Genomic DNA, 21,048 nt, shown 5'->3' with positions numbered 1-21,048 from the left:
ACGTCTGAGAACAAGGCCCAAAGGGCTCCGTTTCCCTAGAAATTTCTCTCAGCTTTCAGTCCCCTAAGAGTGAAGAAGACAGATCTAAACACAAGAGGAAGTCAAAGTAGTGAAGTAAAGTGACTAGTAGCCTGCTTAGTGGGTCAAGTCAAATCAAAATGTGACTAGGCCTGTCAATAGAAACCATCATTAAAAAATGTTAGCTAGTCCTTAAGCATCTGGCTTCAGCTAAGGTCATGATCCCAGGGTCCTGGGACTGAGCCCCTCATCTGGCTCCCTGCTTGGCGGGAAGCCTGCTTCTCCCTCTCACATGCCCCTTGCTTGTGTTCCCTCTCTCACTGTCTCTCTCTGTCAAATAAATAAATAAAATTTAAAAAAATGTTAGCTGTTACTGTAATCAGAAGAGGCTGGTTGCAGTGGGACTCTGAGCAAAAGAGACAGACTAATCTTCACAGATAGTTCCTTCAAAGCCACAAAGGAGCCACTCCATAGTGGAATATACCTCAATAGGAACCAAGATTTGGGTCTGCCACATACAGGACTCTCCTCCCTACCATAGAGCTAATCAACACCAACACTGACAAATTCTTGGGTTTGGTTCCTACTTTTTAAAGATACTATGTAAACTTCTCTTTTGTTATGACAACACAACAATTATCTCATTCTTGTTACAGCTGAACCCAAGACAACACCCTTCACCCCAATGAATCCCATTCTGAAGTAATTTCTACTTCAGAATCAGCCTAATTGAACTTGTAAGGCTTCTGGTATCCTTGATTATGTTTAGAAGATATGTAGCATACTTTATGGAAATGTGGGAAACACTCAAATAACAATATTGTAAGCACACACTCTCTCCAGGTTGGCTACTTTTTGCTAATCTCTCTCTCCTGTTCATTATTTTGTTTTAAGTTTAGAACCACTTATTAAGTGATCTCAGCTGTTGTAGCTGCTGCTTGTCAGCGCGCTCTTAAATTGCAAGACGCCTGCGTGGTGCAGTTGTTTAGGCATTGGACTCTTAGTTTCTGCTCAGGTTGTGATCTCAGGGTCGTGAGATCAAGCCCCGCCTTGGGCTCCACACTCAACACTGAGTCTGCTTAATATTATCTCTCCTCCCTCTGCCCCTCATAATTGTGTGCTTGCTCTGTCTCTCAAATAAATAAATAAATCTTAAAAAAAAAACCATAAAATGCTTTTCCAGTTTCTCTTGTCCAGGACAGAAGGATCTTCCAGGTAGCATGCCAACAGAACAAGAGAATCCAATGATGCCAGCTTCAATGATGGTGCCATCCAGAGAGGGAGAAGGTCATGGCACATTCAACTGCAGCTTACAGAGGTTTTGAAAGAGGACCCTTTGGGGGCTCAGGCTGCCTGGCATTTTGATGCTGTCAGTATGAGTTTTGTACTCTATGATGGTGTTGGGACATAGGTTAAGCACTTGCCAAAGCATAACCTGGATTTGGACTGTGGTTGTTTGATCACTGGCAGTCTTATTCCATATTAAAATAATGTCCTCCCGAAACTGGACAGAGACCACAACACCACAGATCTCCTCCCCAACCATGAACTGTTCCTCCAACATGTCCAGGATAAGATTCTCACAGCAATGAGCTGCCAAGGCTTTCTGGAGCCAAATAATCCACTTGCCACCATTTTTATTTGCATCATCTTCCCATATGGGTTTAATTCCTTCTTTGAAGAGTTGGATGTCACTGTGGCCCATCAGGTCCCCAAGACCTACCATGTGGCTGTAAAATCTCCAGAACTGCTCTGCAGAGGCAAAAAAGGTGCCAATCTGTTTGATATTTTATTCATAGCTTTGTGAGCTGGTGGGATGGCTGGGGGTTCTTCTGGAGTATCAGAAAGTATAATTGTACTGAAGGAGATGCTCTGCTGGTCCAGGAACAACAGCCTTCCTCTTACTGCTGCCCTGACTCTTGTCTCATTCTGTTTTTTCCTTCTTACTTTCTTTCTGTGTGCTGTTTTCTTCATTTTGATCATGGTCCCCACTGTCATAATCTTTCAATGCATTGAACTTGTTGTTCATCCTTTCACCACTGCTGTCGCCACTGCCTCACAGAGTGACTTCCACTCTGTTGGGCCCTTGCCTGCTAATTCTTGATAATTTCAGGTTGAGAGGCATTTTCTGAATTTGTCTCCAAATACTCCCTTTTGGGGGCATGTGACCTCCTCTGGGTTGTGGGGTCACATCATACACGTAGGAAATAAGAATATGAATAATGGGGTGAATCCATCTACTACTCCACTCAGCAAATCTAAGTATTGGAGTGAAGGAGAGTTAAGAGACTCTCTGTGTGCTTCTCACAGTTTAAGTATGCCACCACCTTGAGTGTGTTCTAGTGTTTAAACACCTATTTTTCATTCAATGGGAACCCTAAACAAAAGCCACTTACTTAATCTGGTGCTCAATTGAACAAACAGGAATCTGTTCCAATACTGGCCTTATTGATAGACATTATGTAATTCTTTCACATGGAACTTTCACAAATGACTTTCAAGGATAATTTTTGCTACATGTAATTTTCCCTTAAATGTTTAATCCCCTTGAAAACTTCGGTGTAAACTGCAATTTCACTGCACTAACTAGAGTCTACTGGTTGAGAAAAATGTCTTTTGTTCCCCGCCAAAGTGTGTGTTTCAGACAAGCCACTGAAAAGGAAGTATATCATAGAAAAATAAAAGGCTTGGTCATGGACGCCAATCCTCTGAGCACTTGGCCAATGGTAGTGAAACTGCACAGTTGGTGCTTGGAGACAGGAATTGGAGATGGACATTGTATCCTCACATCCCACCATACAACCCAAGATTTTTCTCTGCTAGTAGATAAAAAGTGTATGGGAAAAATCAAGAATAAGGTAGTATATTTTCAAAGCAAAACCCAAGAAAAAGGTATGGTTAAGGTATGTATGGGATGAGGAATGGGGAATAAGGTAAGTTGAGTTTAAAAAGCATTGATTGGGAGAGGGGCGCCTGGGTGGCACAGCGGTTAAGCGTCTGCCTTCGGCTCAGGGCATGATCCCAGCATTATGGGATCGAGCCCCACATCAGGCTCCTCCGCTATGAGCCTGCTTCTTCCTCTCCCACTCCCCCTGCTTGTGTTCCCTCTCTCGCTGGCTGTCTCTCTCTCTGTCAAATAAATAAATAAAATCTTCAAAAAAAATTTTAAAAAAAGCATTGATTGGGAGAGAATAAGATCCTAAACATTGGAGTGGAGACCCATGGGAAAATTCCAATGAAGCTGGAGATGTCATACGCCTAAATTCTATTGAGTTTTCTTTGCCAAAATTTCCACCCCTGCCTGAGAAGGTTGTGCTTTGCCCCCCCAAAAAATTTGTAATGGCCTCTCTTAAGGTAGTTTCCTTGCAAAGCACTGCTGACTCTCCTCGGGATCTACCCTGCAGCTCTTCTTTGCTCCTAGACATATGCCTGGGCTCAAGTCCCAGCAAACCTTGAAGGGTAATCCACTAGAAGGAGTGCTATACACCAAAGCAGGTGCATGATTTTTTTCAATTTATACAGACAGAAATATGGAGAATATGTGTGGGAATGGAGGTGAGTAATGGTGGAAGGAATACGAAGTTAAATCAGGCCAAATTGATTGATATGAGCCCACGCTAAGCAAAGATTATGGGTTCAATGATTTAGTTCAAGTTGTTCAAAAGCACTCTAACAGTATGGTTGGTTGGGTAGCTGAAAATGGACCAAAAGGTGACCTATACTGAGTGAAGTTGAAATGCCAGAATGGCCCTGTTATTCTATCAACTATTTCTCTATTTGAAGGCTTGGGAAGATTGGAATGTTAGAGTGGATTTATCATTTAAGTTCTGCTCACCTACCCTGGAGGATCAACTTTTCACCATGACTGTGAATAATAAATTTGTGAGGGTAATCCCAGCATCTTTGAAGAACTCTGTGGTCAATTTCCTGTAGGTCAAAAATTATAGTGTGAATTTCCGCAACTGAACTAGAATATTTAAATGCAATGAGGATAATTGGATCCCAGGGCTGCAGGAGTGAAATAGTGAAACTTAATTACCAAAGACAAGGTGAGCTTGCTGTAATAGACAGTAGAGTCAAAGCAGTATCAGAATAGTCTAATTTGTAGAGACCTGTGGCATTTTTTAGTTGATTATCACATCCCTGGAAAAGAAATAAATCAGCAATCTACTAAATTCTTACTTGATCTGGGTAGATAGGAGAGTTCTAATTTGAGTGAACGATGTCTAACGTGAATCACCAAAAGAAAGACTCATTGTCTTTCAATCAATTCCCAGACTTGAGCCAGTTGACAGACCCAGAACCCTTTGAATGAAGAGAGGCATGTGATTTTTTTAAGAAAGGACCCTGCTATACCACCAGAAGTTTTTATTGTTAATTTTTCTCCCAACTCTCCTTAAAAGAACCTACGGGCACTGACCAGGTGATTATGCATTGGGGGAAAAATAGTCAAACATTTGGAGGATTACTAGACAATGTCTCTGAACTGGCACTAATTCAAGGAGACCCTAACCATCACTGTGGTCCACAAGTCAGAGCAGGAGCTTATGGGTGTCAGGTGACCAATGTAGTTTTAGCTTGGGTTCATCTCACAATGAGTCCAGTGGGTTTTCAATGCCATGGTTATTTCTCCAAGTGAAAGCCACTAGAAATGCCTCTACCTAGGAAAATAGTAAACCAACAGCAATACCACATTCCTGGAGAGATGGCAAAAATTAGTACCACCATCAGGGACTTCAAAGACACAGGGGTGGTGAGTCCTACCACTTCCACTTCCTCATTCAACTTACCTATTTAGGCTGTGCAGAAAACAGATAGAACTTGGAAAATTACAGAGAATTATTGTGAAGTTAACCAGATGATGATTCCAATTGCACCTACTGTTCCATGTGTGGTTTTGTTGCTTGGGCAATTAACACATCTTCTGGTACCTGGTATGCAGCTATTGATCTGGCATATTAATTCTCCAGCCCTACGTCATGATTTAGTCTACAGTGACCTTGATAACCTTTCCATTCCACAAGACATCACACTAGTTCATTACATTGATGACATTATGCTGATGGGATCTGGTGAGCAGAAAGTAGCAACCACTCTAGACATATTGGTAAGACACATCAGAGAGTGGGAAATGAATCTGATGAAAATTCAGGGGACTTGCACCTCAGTAAAATTTTTAGGTGTTCAGTGACATGGAGCATATTGAGATATTATTTCCAAGGCAAAGCATAAGTTAGTGTATCTGGCCCCTACTGCATCCAAAAAAGAGGAACAATGCCTAATGGGTCTGGGCCTCTTTGGAATTGAAAGCAACATATTTCTCATTTGAGTATGCTGCTCTGACCCACTTACTAAGTAACCCGAAAAACTGCAAGCTTTGAGTGGGGTCTAGAACAAGAGAAGGCTCAACAACAGATTCAGGCTGCCATGAAAGCTGCTTTGTTACTTGAGCCATATAATCCAACTAATCTGCTGGTGCTTGAAGTGGCGGTGGCAGTTTGGAGACTTTGGGAGGCCCCTAGAGCTGAAGAGCATTATTGGCCCTTAAGATTTTAAAGCAATACCCTAACATCCTCTGTGAATACTTTCCTTTTGAGAAACAGATTTTGGCTTTCCATTGGGCCATACTTAACCACAGGCCACCAAATAACCATGAAACCTAAGCTGCCCATCATGAACTGCCCCACCAAGCCATAAATTTGGCCATGTTCAGCAGCATTCCATTATCAAAGAGAAGTGGTATATACAAGATTGGGATCAAGGATGCCCTGAAAGCACAAGTAACTTACATGAGAATGTAGCCCAAATGCCACAAATCCATATATTCATGGGCCATGGCCAATGGTTTAGTTACATGGTCAAAGACTTGGAGGAAACATGATTGGAAAATTGGTGGCAAGGAGTCAGAAGAACTGTTATGTGGATAGACCTCTCTGAATGGGCAAAGAATGTAAGATATTATGCCCCCAAGTAATGCACTCAAAAGGTAACCTCAGCAGAGGAAGATTTAATAACCATATGGATAGAATGGTTCTTTTTGTGGATATCCCTTAGAGCATTTCTTTTTTTTTTTTTAAGATTTTATTTATTTGTTTGACAGAGACAGTGAGAGAGGGAACACAAGCAAGGGGAGTGGGAGAGGGAGAAGCAGGCTTCCCACCAAGCAGGGAGCCTGATGTGGGGCTCAATCCCAGGACCCTGGGATCATGACCTGAGCCGAAGGCAGACACTTAATGGCTGAGCCACCCAGGTGCCTCTAGAGCATTTCTTAGTAATACCATATCCTGTGGTTAAAGTCAATGAAAAACTCCAACAGCCCAGTTCAGGCAGGACTACTAATGGCCCAGACCCTTCAGGAATAAATGTTTGGGACACCCCACCAGGCAAAGAATTACAATCAACAAAGGGAAAAGGGAATATGGAATGGGTAGTAGAAGAAGGTACTTAGAAACACCAGGGGAGGGGGGTGGGGGAATGGGATAGGCTGGTGATGGGTATTAAGGAGGGCACGTATTGCATGGTGCACTGGGTGTTATATGCAAGTAATGAATCATGGAACTTTACATCGAAAACTAGGGACTGTATGGTGACTAACATAATATAATTAAAAAAAAAAAGAAACACCAGCTATGACCATGTGACCAGTTACAGAAATAAGGAGTATGGTAGTTATGAGCATTTTTCCTTGGTAACCTACAGGTTAGCTTCACTATCAGGCTTCTCATTATCTTCTATATCTGCTGTAAGAGGAGGTGTTTATGTTTTTAAAGGAGCTTCCAGAGGAGTAATATTGGGTGGCAATTTTCCTCAAATATTTCCCAAGTCTTTATTGATGATGGTTTTGGTGGGTATTGAAAATTTTGTAACAGCTATAAACAAGTAGTTATCAATTTGGGTAAAGACTAGCCCATGCAAGGAGAGGTTAGATTTCTCTATGAGATAGAATATGTTTTTTTATAAAAATTGCTTTAACATTCAACAGCTATGATTGTTTACTGTGAATGGCCAGTATTGCAATGGTAGAAACTCACTTCCATTGACTATTATATAAAACTCCACTTGCCTTTTAAGAGGTTAGGTTAGAGAATAATTTCCAAACTAGTTCAATTTTCTGATTTTTTACATGTATCTTGGCACAAGAAATATGTAGTACCTTGATGAAGTCCCACAAGTTCATTTTTTCTTTTGTTTCTCTTGCCTTTGGAGATGTGTCATGAAGAAAGTTGCTGTGGCCGATGTCAAAGAGGTTGCAGCCTATGTTCTCCTCTAGGATTTTGATGGATTCCTGTCTCACATTGAGGTCTTCAACCATTTAGAGTTTATCTTTGTGTATGGTGTGAGAGAGTGGTCAAGTTTCATTCTTTTGCCTATAGCTGTCCAATTTTCCTAGCACCATTTATTGAAGAGACTGAATTTTTCCACTGGATGTGTTTTCCTGCTTTGTCAAAGATTAGTTGCCCAAAGAGCCGAAGGTCCATTTCCAGGTTCTCTATTCTGTTCCATTGGTCTATGTGTCCGTTTTTGTGCCAGTACCATGCTGTCCTGGTGATCACAGCTTTGTAGTATAGCTTGAAATCTGGCAATGTGATGCCCCCAGCTTTGTTTTTCCTTTTCAACAACTCCTTGGCGAATTGGGGATACCTCCTACATTGTTGGTGGGAATGCAAATTGTTACAGTCACTTTGGAAAACAGTGTGGAGGTCCCTTCAAAAGTTAAAAATTGAGCTACCCTATGATCCAGCCATTGCACTACTGGGTATTTACCCCAAAGATACAGACGTAGTGAAGAGAAGGGCCATATGCACCCCAATGTTCATAGCAGCATTGTCCATAATAGCTAAATCGTGGAAGGAGCTGAGATGCCCTTCAACAGATGAATGGATTAAGAAGTTGTGGTCCATATATACAATGGAATATTACTCAGCTATCAAAAAGAATGATTACACAAAATTTGCAGCAACATGGACGGGACTGGAGGAGATAATGCTAAGTGAAATAAGTCAAGCAGAGAAAGAAAATTATCATATGGTTTCACTCATTTATGGAACGTAAGAAATAGGAAGATCGGTAGGAGAAGGAAGGGAAGAATGAAGGGGGGTAAACAGAAGGGGGAATGAACCATGAGAGACTATGGACTCTGGGAAACAAACTGAGGGCTTCAGAGGGGAGGGGTGTGGGGGATTGGGATAGGCCAGTGATGGGTATTAAGGAAGGCACGTATTGCATGGTGCACTGGGTGTTATACACAAATAATGAATCATGGAACATTGCATCAAAAACCAGGGATGTACTGTATGGTGACTAATATAGCAAAATAAAAATTATATATAAAAAAAAAGAAATATGTAGTATACATTGCCCTCCTTGTATATATGATTAGTGAGGCCAGAGAAGGTTTATTAGGGTTCTACAGAAAACCAGAATCTATAGGGTACACACGTGTGTGTGCGTGTGTGGGGGGCGGTATTTATTTTAAAGAATTGGTTCAGGGGCACCTGGGTGGCTCAGTTTTTCGAGGGTGAGACTCTTGATTTCAGCTCATCATCTCAGGGTTATGGGACTGAGCCCCACCTCGGGCTCTACACTCAGCGCAGAGTCTGCTAGTCCCTCTCCCTCTGCTCCTCCTCTCTCTCTCTTAAATAAATAAATAAATAAATAAAGTCTTTGGAAAAAAAGGAATTGATTCACTTAATTGTGGAGGGTTGGCAAATCAAAAATCCAATAGAGAAAGATGGAAGGCTGGAGACTCAGGGAAGAGTTGCAGCTTGAGTCCAAAGACAATCTGCTAGCAGAATTCTTTCTTGCTCAGGGGAGGTTGGTCTTTGTTGTATTATGGCCTTCAACTAATTGGATGTGGCCCACCCACATTAAGGAGGGTAATCTGCTTTAGTTAAATTCCACTAATTTAAATGTCAATCTCTTCTCAAAAATGCACCTGCAGAGAAACATGCAAAATAATGTTTGAGCAAACATCTGGGCACTGTGATCTAGACAAGTTGACACCTAAAATTAACCACCACAAAGAAGGTTCTTGGTAAGATGCCAATTTCTTTCCACCTCAATAAGTGGGACTTGTATTGGAGTAGGAGAGAGATCATTATAATTAATTTTAAAAAGAAGTCAAAAGTTGTAAGGATATATATTGTTAACAGAATTTATATTTATCATCATCCCAGGGATTAGTAAAAAACTATAATTTTATCTCTGTAATCCCATAGGATTTGTTGGTATTGGTTCTGGATTACATTTTATTTAATTGCACAATTATGAGCATCTTAGTTGTAATCCTGGGTACACACTATATCTAGGAATTCCTTAAATGACACCTGATAGATAGCGGCATATTGCTCTATTGGCTTGGTGGCACTAGTTAATAACAGATTTCATTTGATTGAAGCAAAAATCTGTTCATAGGTTTAGAAGGCACCTATGAGTCACCAGCAATACTATAGAGTCTGGCCTAGCTGGGAGGGTTGTTGCCAGCAGTTGTAGAGATAGGAAATACAGTAGTAGTCTCAGTGTTGATTTCTGTGGTCATGTTAGTAGGATTATCAATCTGAATAACCAACAAAGTGGTTCTCATTGTCCTCAATCCGACCAGTGTTGCATGTCTCCCTATGGTATGCATGTGGCATGTTAAGGTGATCCACCAATGGGTGTGTAGGAACACTAGTGAGGGTTGGAACTTCTCAAGTAAGGAAAGGGCACAGCAACAGAGTCGGGGTTAAAGTCAGAGGCCATTCATAGCCAGGAGTAGTGGATCTGATTGTCCCCTGTATATCAGCCAGGGCAATTATTTCCACCTGCTGGGTGTCAGAAGCAGGTACAGATTTGTTCCACAGAGCCTTAATAGAGCAAAGTATGTGGGTGGCAGATTAGCATGCCTCACTCCTTCCAGATACTGGTAGGTGGTTTGCTCCACTTACACTGGATGATGAGCAGACACAGGCTGAGAATGATTCCAGAGTCAGTAGTCTACACCAGGTCTTCATCAGGATTGAGGGAGAGACAGCTAGACTCTGGATTTTCTATGAGGGAGGAAGGAAAGTTGAAGTATCAGGTGGATGCTATTTTGCTGTAGACAATAATGTCAGGGTTACCACATCTATAAAAATGGATAATTGTGTTGCATCCAGTGTGCTTACATAAAACAGCAGAGGTTGCAACATCTTTGTTGGTGGTCTCCTTATTTGTTGTGACTTTAAATATGGCATAGTTATGCCATTTGGGGTGGGTCTAATGTAATCAGGACTATGAACAGTATTTTGACCACTTAGGGGACCATTGTCCTCCAAGTTTTCTCTATGGTCCTTGTTTTAAAAGCCCATTATGGGGGCACCTGGGTGGCTTGGTTAACCAGTTGCCTTCGGCTCAGGTCATGATCCTGGGGTCCTGGGAAGGAGTCCTGCTCAGTGAGAAGTCTGCTTCTCCCTCTCCCTCTGCCCCTCCCCCCCCAACTCGTGTGCTCTCTCTCTCACTCTCTGTCTCTCAAATCAATTAATAAAATCTTTTTTAAAATAATAAAAAATAAAGGCCCATTATGTTTTTCTATGATATCTGCTGCCATAGGACAATAGGGTAGGTGAGCAACCTAAGCAATGTTATTTTGTAATGGCCATTGTTGCATTCCCTTTGCAGTGAAGTGAGTGTTGATCTGACTGTGTAATTCTGTAATGCTCCCAGAGTTTCATTAACTTCTCAATAACACTAGAAAAGGTTAGTACTTTACATGGGTTAGGCAATAAAAGACCTATGTGGATATCTACCATTGTTAAGGCATATTTGATGACTCCTACTGTTACAGAGAAAGGCCCAATGAAGTCAGTTTGTTAGTTCTGATGTGGCCCTTCTCTTCTGTAAATTTTTCCAGTGTCTAGATTTTTCACATCTGGTACAGTCCCTAATGGCTTTGTGTAAATGTTTCTCTACTGGGTCAATTCCTCTATTAACTATCCATTTTCATAACCCTCTGATACATGAATCTACTGACCTCTTGGGTGTACACCAATAGAAGGGGTAAGGTGGCTAGTCTCAGAGTTCTGGGTACTGCCCATCCTTTAAGAAGCTTACCTATTTTAGATGTCTGTTTAGTTCATCAGCTTGTGTGTTGTATTGTGCCTCCTATGTGTCTTGTTTGGCATGAGCCAAGGTATGGTACACCCTGATGGGCAGAATGGGAGCTAATGTGGCAATTTTTCCCATATCTCTTTACCCCAAATGTCTCAACCTTGCATTTTCCAGCATGATTTTGCTGAAGTTCAGATCAAGTGTTTAACCCATTAGCTACCAACCAGGAGTCTGTGAAAACAGAACCTTAGGAAAATGTTTGTCAAAGGCATGCTTTATTGATAGAAGTATTGCATACAGCTCAGCCCTCTATCCTCCCTATGGAAATTGGATTGTTTGAACAGGGGTAACGGGCTGTGGCTGTCCATTGTCTTGCTGCCTTATACCCCAGACTCACTTCAATGGTGAAGACAGACCATTGTTTTTCTCATTTTAAGAGTGTTGGCTGTCCTCCCTCCGGTCTCCATTAAGCAAGAGGAGGAGGCATTTCTGGGGGCTTTGGCAAGTTAACCTCCGTGGCAGGGTATACGCTAATTTCTCATGGGATTGTGGCACTTCAGCATCTCGATCATTTAGATGCCATTTCCATTTTAATAAGGAGGCCTCATTAAATTTTACAGAGAGCTTTTTCCATTGCTCAGGGCATAATAGGCATCTCGATCCATAGAGTAATTGGCTCTGCTCCAGTAAAGGCTTCAGTTTTACTAAGTGCCTAGTATGTTACCAGGGGGTTGCCTCTCTACTGGTGAATACTTTGGGGCTAAGTCTGGGAGCTGCTTACACCGAAAGCCTATGCATAACCATTTAATTGTTCATTTGGTCCAGAGGCTCCAGGAAGCAAATTTGCAGTGACCAAAACTTCTCATTAAGTCCTATCTTCAAAGCATTAGTAGAACTGCCAAAGTAATAGCCTCCTTTATTTTATCTGGTGCCTGTTGTTGCTCAAGTCTTCACTGAAAAGTGAAAAACTTATAATAAGCAGGGACCAGCACTGGAGGTATAGAATGTGTTGGCACTAAAATCCAAACATTCCTACCAAATGTTGGTCTTCCTTTACCAAAGTGGAAGGTTGAAGTGCTAGATTCTTATCTTTTACCAGATTTGTAACAGTTCCTCTTATAAATTCCAAATATAGCCTCAAAATGTGACAGATTAAGGGCCTTGGATCTTATGTGGGGCAACTGGCCATTCCCTCTCAGTGAGGTGTTTGCTCACAGTTGTGATGATCTATGAGACAGAGTCTTGGTCAGGTCCAAAGAGAAGGATGTCATTGATACAATGTCAAAGCTCAGTTTCTAGTATAAGAGTGAGTCAAACATTTGGGTCTTGACCACAAAGATGGTGTTTAATTTCAGGACTATTTAAATACCTTATAGGCAACCTGGAAAAGATATACTACTGACCTTCAAAGGTGAAGGTGAATTGTGGTTAACTCCTTGTGAAATTTTTGCAGAATAGAACACAGCAACAGAACTACTAGGTATTTACCCAAAGGATAAAAAAAATAGAGATCTGAAGGGATACATGCACCCCAATGTTTATCAAAAACAATGAAAGCTCGACATTTGCAATGAAGTGAGTGGAGCTAGAGTGTATCATGCTAAGTGAAATAAGTCAGAGAAAAACAAATACCATATGATCTCACTCATATGTGGAATTTAAGAAAGAAAAGAGATGAACATGTGGGAAGGGGGAAAGAAAAAAAGGAGAGAGGGAAACAAGCCATAAGTGATTCTTAATAATAGATACACTGAGGGTTGATGGGGGGAGGTTGGGGGGGATAAGCTAGATGGGTGGTGGGTATTAAAGATGGTACTTGGGGGCGCCTGGGTGGTTCAGTCATTGAGCATCTGCCTTCGGCTCAGGGCTTGATCCTAGAGTCCTGGGATTGAGCCCCGCATCCGGCTCCTTGCTGGGAGCCTGCTTCTTCCTCTCCCACTCCCCCTGCCGGTGTTTCCTCTCCCGCTGGCTGTCTCTCTCTCCGTCAAATAAATTTTAAAAAATCTAAAAAAATAAAAAATAAATTAAAAAAAGACAGTACTTGTTGTGATGAGCACTGGGTGTCATATGTAAGTGATGAATCACTGAGCTCTACTCCAGAAACCAATACTGCACTGTATGTTAGCTAAAGAAATTTAAATTTTAAAAAATAATAGTGCTTAAAAAAAGAATGTGTCAGCAGAATCTATAACTGCAAACCATTTATCCATGTTGTTTTATTTTTTTGTTATGTTATGTCGCCATACAGTACTTCATTAGTTTTTGATGTAGTGTTCCATGATTCATTGTTTGCATATAACACCCAGTGCTCCTTGCAATACGTGCCCTCCTTAATACCCAACACTGAGCTAACCCATCTCCCCATCCCAGTCCCCTCTAAAACCCTTAGTTTGTTTCCGGGAGTCCATAGTTTCTCATGGTTCTTCTCCCCCTCTTATTCCCCTCCTTCATTTTTCCCTTCCTTCTCCTAATGTCCTCCATGCTATTCCTTATCGGCCATCAGAAAGGATGAATACCCACCATTTGCATCGACATGGATGGAATTGGAGGGGATTATGCTAAGTGAAATAACTCAAGCAGAGAAAGACCATTACCCATGTTGTTTTAAATGTCATTCATTAAGGCAATAATATCTGGTAGAGGTGCTCTAATAAAGGGAACATATTTGTTAACTCTTCATAGTCTATAGTTACCCTCTACTCATTAGTTGTAGCTTTCAGCAACTAATATTAGAAAATTAAAAGGTGGTAAGGATCAGTACCCTTTCTTTAACTAAGTCAGCTATGAGAAGCCATAATCCTTCAGTCCCTTGCCTTAGTCCCCAAAGCCAAACTGTGGCACATTTACCACTCAAACCAGTGCGGGAAGGTTAACTGATTTCTACTGGGTGGCGCCTACCAATAGCATAAAAGCTTTAGGCCTGTTCCATGAGGTTACCTGCTGACTGAAGATGTCCATTCTAATAATGGGGAAAAGGGTAGTATTGGAGGGATGGGGAATAAGTAGGACAGAAGAATCTTTTAGCAATAACTGGGCCAATTTTAATAGTTAAGCAGGTAATCCCCCCTTTAATCCTCCTCTCAAGCTGGTCAACTCCTGGGTGAGGGGGTCCCTTTAAAACATGAGTGCTTCCTGGGATTAGGAAGATTTTGATACCTATGTCCAACAGAGCCAGCCAATGTTGCTTTTTTTGGAACCCAAACCACAGTTAACGTAATAAAAGGGTAATTTTCTGCCAGAGGGGGCACTTCTGCAACCACTAGATCCCTTTGTAGAATCAGGTCCCTGTCGCTGGCAGAGATCAAGAGCCAGTGTGGAAGGTAAAGCTGCCTCCAAAGGGGAAACCCGTGATGGGTTTTAATCTGACTCTAGTATTAATTGTTGCACTGATTTACCAAAGATGATCACTCAATTTGGGACCTTCTCATCACCTAAGTTGTAGTATAATCTCCCTTGTTCATCTCACGTTTCCCTTGTTTATCTCAGTGTTCATGTTCAAATAGGGGTCTGACCGTAGGTGGTTCATTTGGCCTAGGAGGGAGGCGACCTTGCTGTTGACAGTAATTTTTATTTGGATCCAGTGGGGTATTATTTGTAGAATTAACAGGCAATACTTGACTCTGAGATTGTCTTCCATGAGCTTCTATTAGATCCAGGGCATCTATGTCTTCTTTAACATTTAGCATTAGCCGTCATTGTCAGTGAAGAAGATTTACATTTGTTAGGAGCCCTCCTAAGAAATAACTGGGTGGATTCAGGACTCAATTCAGCCTCCTCTGAACTTGCCAAGCCATCATGCCACACACCACGTATTACCTGATAAGCCCACTTCAACATCACCAACTTGTGGAGATGATTGGCCTTAGCTAACATTTACCATTGATAGTTGGCCTGGGCTTTTGTAAAGCCCAACGTAGAGTAGGTAGCCTTGTAAGCCATAGAAATCCACACTAATAAGGTATAAATCTGGACCCAGGTCCAAAGCCTCCTCTGGAGGTCATTATAACCTTCTGCACAAATTGTGCAAGATCCTTCAGTAGAAATTCAATTATTCCATCTCGTACTATGGCAGCCAGTTGCTTAATTCCAGCCGCTGTTAGGGAGTGCTTGCTCCTTGACAGGTACGTTCTATATACCTAGGCAGCCCCTTTTTTAATCTGGTTCCTGAACCAGGTCATTAAGGAGAGACTAGGCCTCAGGGTAAAAGAGAAGACGTGTCTCCCTTACCAACTGAAAACCAGCCCCTCCTTCTTGGCCCTCCCCTTTTGTCTTTTCTGTCTTAATTACTTTGTGAGTGGTCAGCACAAAGTGATGGGCAAATTATCCCAGTCACTCTTGTGGTGACACCATGCTGCCTTTTCTTCTAGAGAGCACCGGTCCTCCTCCCCAGGGTCTTCCCCTCTGTCTTGTCTCCCCAGGAAGTTTGGACTCCTACCTCTTTTCTAGGTGGCTTGCTGCCACCTAGGGCAGGGCCTAGCAAGAGTCTTGTGATTTTGAGCACATGTCCAGCAGGTCAATGGCCTCCTTTGGAGTCTTGGAAGAGGCAGGGGTATAAATTTTCTTGCCTTTAGTCACTTTAAGAAATGCTTTAGCCAGGGGCGCCTAGGTGGCACAGCGGTTGGGCGTCTGCCTTCGGCTCAGGGCGTGATCCCGGCGTTGTGGGGTCGAGCCCCGCATCGGGCTCCTCTGCTATGAGCCTGCTTCTTCCTCTCCCACTTCCCCTGCTTGTGTTCCCTCTCTCGCTGGCTGTCTCTATCTCTGTCAAATAAATAAATAAATAAAATATTAAAAAAAAAAAAAGAAATGCTTTAGCCAGTTCAGCCCAAGGATTGGGATCTTTATAGCTCTCTGGGGGAAAGTCTAGAATGATATCTGCAACAGCACAACTGGGTGTTGCAACAGCAGAAGCATGATAGCTGCTTGCAAAAGCTCTCCCCTAACTGTGCTTAGGAGACCAGCCTCAGCCTGATGTCTGCTGCATCAGCTCCTTTGCCTGCCATGACAAGGATGGCCTCTCATCTCAGAGTCCCCAAATCATCAGCTTAGCTAAGGAGAAGTTCTTCCTACTATAGCCTGTTATGGGGATGGGCCAACCTACCCTTAATCCAGAAGCACACATTTGTCCTCTTTTCCTATTCAGCCCCATGGGTTCTACAACTTTCAGCACCTGCCTAGTGAGAGACCCAGGTGAGTGGGCTGATCTCCCTCTGCCAGTTCAGCACCTGTGACCACAAAAGTCAGTTCCAATGTTGTGGGTTCACTCAAATGCTAACACTACCACTTGGCCAGACTAATGAAGTATGAGGGGGAAGCACCAAAAATAGAATGAAGTACAACAAAGAGCAATGCCATGCCAAACTGACTTAGAAGTATTCCAAATTTTGAGTCCCAATCACTTAAGGCTTTCTGTAATCAATTTGCCAGTTGTTTGGCCTACTGATGGGGTAGACCCCATGCCAATTCCTTGATTATCATGGGAATCCTGTTCTCATCACCACTTGTGAGCATAAGGATTTTAGGATACAACCATGAGTTAACAGTAGCATGTAACAAGCATAATTTGGGTGGTAGTTTGACAGGTAGTATGAGAGAAGTCCTTCACAGCAGGAAACCTTCCAGAGAGCCATACCAGGCCACCACCCAGAAGGGGAAGAGGGCAAGAGAACTCCCAAGGGGAGGTAAAATTGGAGAGGGGTCTCATGTGTGTAGATGGTGTCACTCAGCAGCAGATGAGGAGACTCTTGGTCAGAAAGCATCAATGTGCAGCATCAGCTTGAGTTCTTTTATAGCTACAGGGTTTGTTTTATCTATGTCTAGCAGATATTGGGTGCAGTTTCATGAAGTTTGTAAAAACAGGCAGACTTAAACTCTAAAATCATAAATCTTCCAAACAATAACCCAAAGGGAGAGATACTACGCTTGCTAGAGGAAGTTGACCTTATTCTTAAATAAAGCCAATGGTGAAGCTCTGGGCCATTGTAAGCCAGTGACTTGATATGATTTAGCCAAAAAATTCTTTAGAGTATGGTTCATTTGTTTCACTTGTCCAGAAGACTGAGGATTATAAGGAGCAGAGTAAATTATTGGTTTTTTTAGGTTTTTAGAGAGCTCCTGAGTTGCCATAGAAACGAAATAACTTTCCCTATCAGATTCTACATATTCAGGAATTCCACAGGTTGAAATGATATTATTTAATAAGTCCATGAAGCACTGAATATCTGCTTTAGATGCTAGGAACACTTCTGGAAATCCAGACATCATACACAATATTATTAATCAATCATTCTCACCCTCTGAAGGTGAAAACTCTATGCTATAGACTGAACGGATCTCCCCAAAATTGATATGTTGAAACCAAATAACCAATGGGATGGTATTTGGAAGTAGAGCCTCTAGGAGGTGATTAGGTCATGAGGGCAGAACCCTCATGAATGAGATTAGCGCCCTCATAAAAGAGACCCCAGAGAGCTCTCTCACCTCTTCCATCATGTCAGGACACCGCAAGAAGACTGCTGTGTATAAAACAGAAAGCAGGTCCTCACCAGACACCAAAAATGCTGGTGTCTTGACCTTGGACTTCCTAGACTCCAGAACCATGGAAAATAAGTTTCCATTATTTATAAGCCACCCAGTTTATGGTAGTCTTTTATAGCAGCCCAAATGGACTAAGACATCCTATAAAGCCTATTTGCTGTCAGATCCCATGTAATATTGTCCTCAGTAAGCTTTCTTGACTTATCTTAGGTGTTTCCAATAAATATTTTTTCTGAAAAGCAGTACACCTTTGTACTATTTCCTGAATCATTTAATCCTTATTCCAAGTGTGGTAAGATTCCAAGGTTTTCAGTATATTCTTTTCATCTGAATGAGTTTGTTGGTGACATGAAAAAGCCATCCAAGCATATACAATTGAGATACATGAATTCTCCTATTTCATAATTCCCATATTTCTATGGTATCCTTCTTGGCTCCCCTTGGTTTCCAATTTTCTAAATCTTATGGAGTTGCATGTTTCTAAAATTGTGAATGGGATTCCTAGATAGAATTAATGGGGTTTCAATTTCTCCAATCAAAACCTTAATAACTCTTTCCTTGGCTTGGTGTGAAAATTTATTTTCTTTAGATATTTCATCTTGCTGTCTTGTCTGAGCTCTACAATGAATTTTAGAAATCGGTTGGAGAAGTTCGGATGGCTCTAATAAATCAGCAATTATATTTTTCATGTAATACTTTAGTTCCCACTGATGCTGGAAAGTTCTCTCTATTCTTCCACATTTGTCTCATAGCATGATAGACACCAAATGTATGTTTACTCTCAGTATAGATATTTACTTTAAGATTGCTATTTACTTTAAAATCTATGGCTAATTCAAAAATTTATGCAAGAGCCATGAGTTCTACTTCATGGGCTGATCTTGTTTGGGAGAGGATAAGCCTCTAGAAGTTAATGAGAACTGCCTACTATATACAACACTTTTGTATATTCCTGTGTGTGTCTCATACAAGATATATCAGTGAATTATATTAAGTCAGTATTAGGAATAGGAATATCAGACCAAGGCTGAGTATCTTCTACTACAGCTGTGAGAGAATCATATTTACATATTTGGTCAGGATCCAGCAACAGAGTAGCTGCGTTCAAAAGGTTACGCTTTTCTAGAATAACATTAGGGTTAGACAATAAAGCTTTTCCATAGTTATTTCCATAGCACAGTGACAGGTGTTAATGTCTTATTAACTTATAAAACAGCAGTAACAGCATGAGGTGCATGTAAGTAAATTAATTGTTCCAGGGTCAAAGACTGAGTCTTTTCAACTAGAAGACCAGCTGTGCTAAGGCTTGTAAATATCCTGACATCTCCAAATCCAATAACACATAAAAGTAAACAATAAGCCTATAATCAGAGCCTAGTTTTTAAGAAAGTTCACCATTAGCAGCTCCCTTATTTTCATGACAGAAAAGATGGAATAGTTTGTCAGAGTTAGGAACTCTAATCCTGGCTGAGAAATAGCAGTTGCTTTACACATTTAAAAGACTTCTCACAGGGTAATGTTATGGAAGTGTTGAATCACTAAATTGTACACCTGAAACTACTATTATGTTGTAGTTAACTAAATGGAATTTGAATAAAAACCTTTTTTAAAAGAGCATACTTATCTTAATAAGAACTAAGAAATGTATAGAATTGTTGAATCATTATATTGTACCTCAGAAACTAATAAAGCACTGTATGCTAATTTTACTTTAATTTAAAAATCTTTAAATAGAAAAATAAATTTGTAAAAGAGAAAAGACTTCTCTAGGTGCACCTGGGTGGCTCAGTTGGTTAAGTATCTGCCTTCAAAACAGTCAAAAAAACTAAGAGGCAGCCCACGGAATGGGAGAAGATATTTGCAAATGACACTACAGATAAAAGACTGGTATCCAAGATCTACAAAGAACTTCTCAAACTCAATACACAAGAAACAAATAAATGAATCAAAAAATGGGCAGAAGATATGAACAGACAGTTTTCCAATGAAGACATACAAATGGCTAACAGACACATGAGGAAATGTTCAAAATCATTAGCCATCAGGGAAATTCAAATCAAAGGCACACTGAAATACCACCTTATGCCAGTTAGAATGGCAAAAATTGACAAGGCAGGAAACAACAAATGTTGGAGAGGATGTGGAGAAAGGGGGTCCCTCCTACATTGTTGGTGGGAATGCAAGTTGGTACAGCCACTCTGGGAAACAGTGTGGAGGTCCCTTAAAAAGTTAAAAATTGAGCTACCTTATGATCCAGCCATTTCACTACTGGGTATTTACCCCAAAGATACAGACGTAGTGAAGAGAAGGGCCATATGCACCCCAATGTTCATAGCAGCATTGTCCATAATAGCTAAATCGTGGAAGGAGCCGAGATGCCCTTCAACAGATGAATGGATTAAGAAGTTGTGGTCCATATATACAATGGAATATTACTCAGCCATCAAAAAGAATGATTACACAACATTTGCAGCAACATGGACGGGACTAGAGGAGATAATGCTAAGTGAAATAAGTCAAGCAGAGAAAGACAATTATCATATGGTTTCACTCATTTATGGAACGTAAGAAATAAGAAGATTGGTAGGAGAAGGAAGGGAAGAATGAAGGGGGGTAAACAGAAGGGGGAATGAACTATGAGAGACTGTGGACTCTGGGAAACAAACTGAGGGTTTCAGAGGGGAGGGGTGTGGGGGAATGGGATAGGCTGGTGATGGGTATTAAGGAGGGCACATATTGCATGGTGCACTGAGTGTTATACGCAAGTAATGAATCATGGAACTTTACATCAAAAACTAGGGGTGTACTGTATGGTGACTGACAGAATGTAATAAAAAATATTAATTAAAAAAAAAGTATCTGCCTTCAGCTCAGGTCATGATCTCAGGGTCCTGGGATCAAGCCCTGCAATGGGGTCCCTGCTGAGCAGGAAGCCTGCCTACCCTCTCCATCTGCCTGACACTCCCCCTGCTTGTGTGTTCTCTTTCTCTCTCTCTCTCTCTTTCTCTCTCTCTCTCTCCCTCCCTCAAATAAATAAATAAAATCTTTCTAAAAAAAGAAAAAGACTTCTCTAGTTTCTTTGGACCACGGTAAAAGTTCTATGCTGCATTGTGAGACAGCTCAATGAGATGGTTAGTCTTCAGAAAAGGAAGAGACACAATGCCTGCAATATCCAACCAACCTGGAAAATTAGCGGACTATTTTTTGGGTTTTTTTTTTTTTTTTTGTATTTTTGGGTTTTTTTTTTTTTTTTTTTTTTTTTTTTTGTCAGAGCAGTTTGCTTCTATTGTAAATGGTCTGACTTTGAGATGGAACTATCTTCTGCCTGTTGACCAATATTAAATGTCTCAAATATTTGACTTCAGTTTGATAATACTACAATTTATCTAGAGAGGTTTTATGTTCTTCAGCCGCTAAAAATACTAAGAA

General features: G+C 41.2%; 1 pseudogene; it reads right to left on the bottom strand.

Moving 5' to 3' along the window:
• Positions 1 to 1,306: 1,306 nt before the first annotated feature.
• Positions 1,307 to 2,099, bottom strand: LOC123000400 (eukaryotic translation initiation factor 4E type 2-like; annotated as a pseudogene).
• Positions 2,100 to 21,048: the final 18,949 nt, after the last annotated feature.

Source organism: Ursus arctos, chromosome X (genome assembly GCF_023065955.2).
Source record: "Ursus arctos isolate Adak ecotype North America chromosome X, UrsArc2.0, whole genome shotgun sequence".
NCBI lineage: Eukaryota > Metazoa > Chordata > Mammalia > Carnivora > Ursidae > Ursus > Ursus arctos.
The sequence above is the reverse complement of the archived record's forward strand: the minus strand, read 5'-3'. Positions and strand labels throughout refer to the sequence as shown.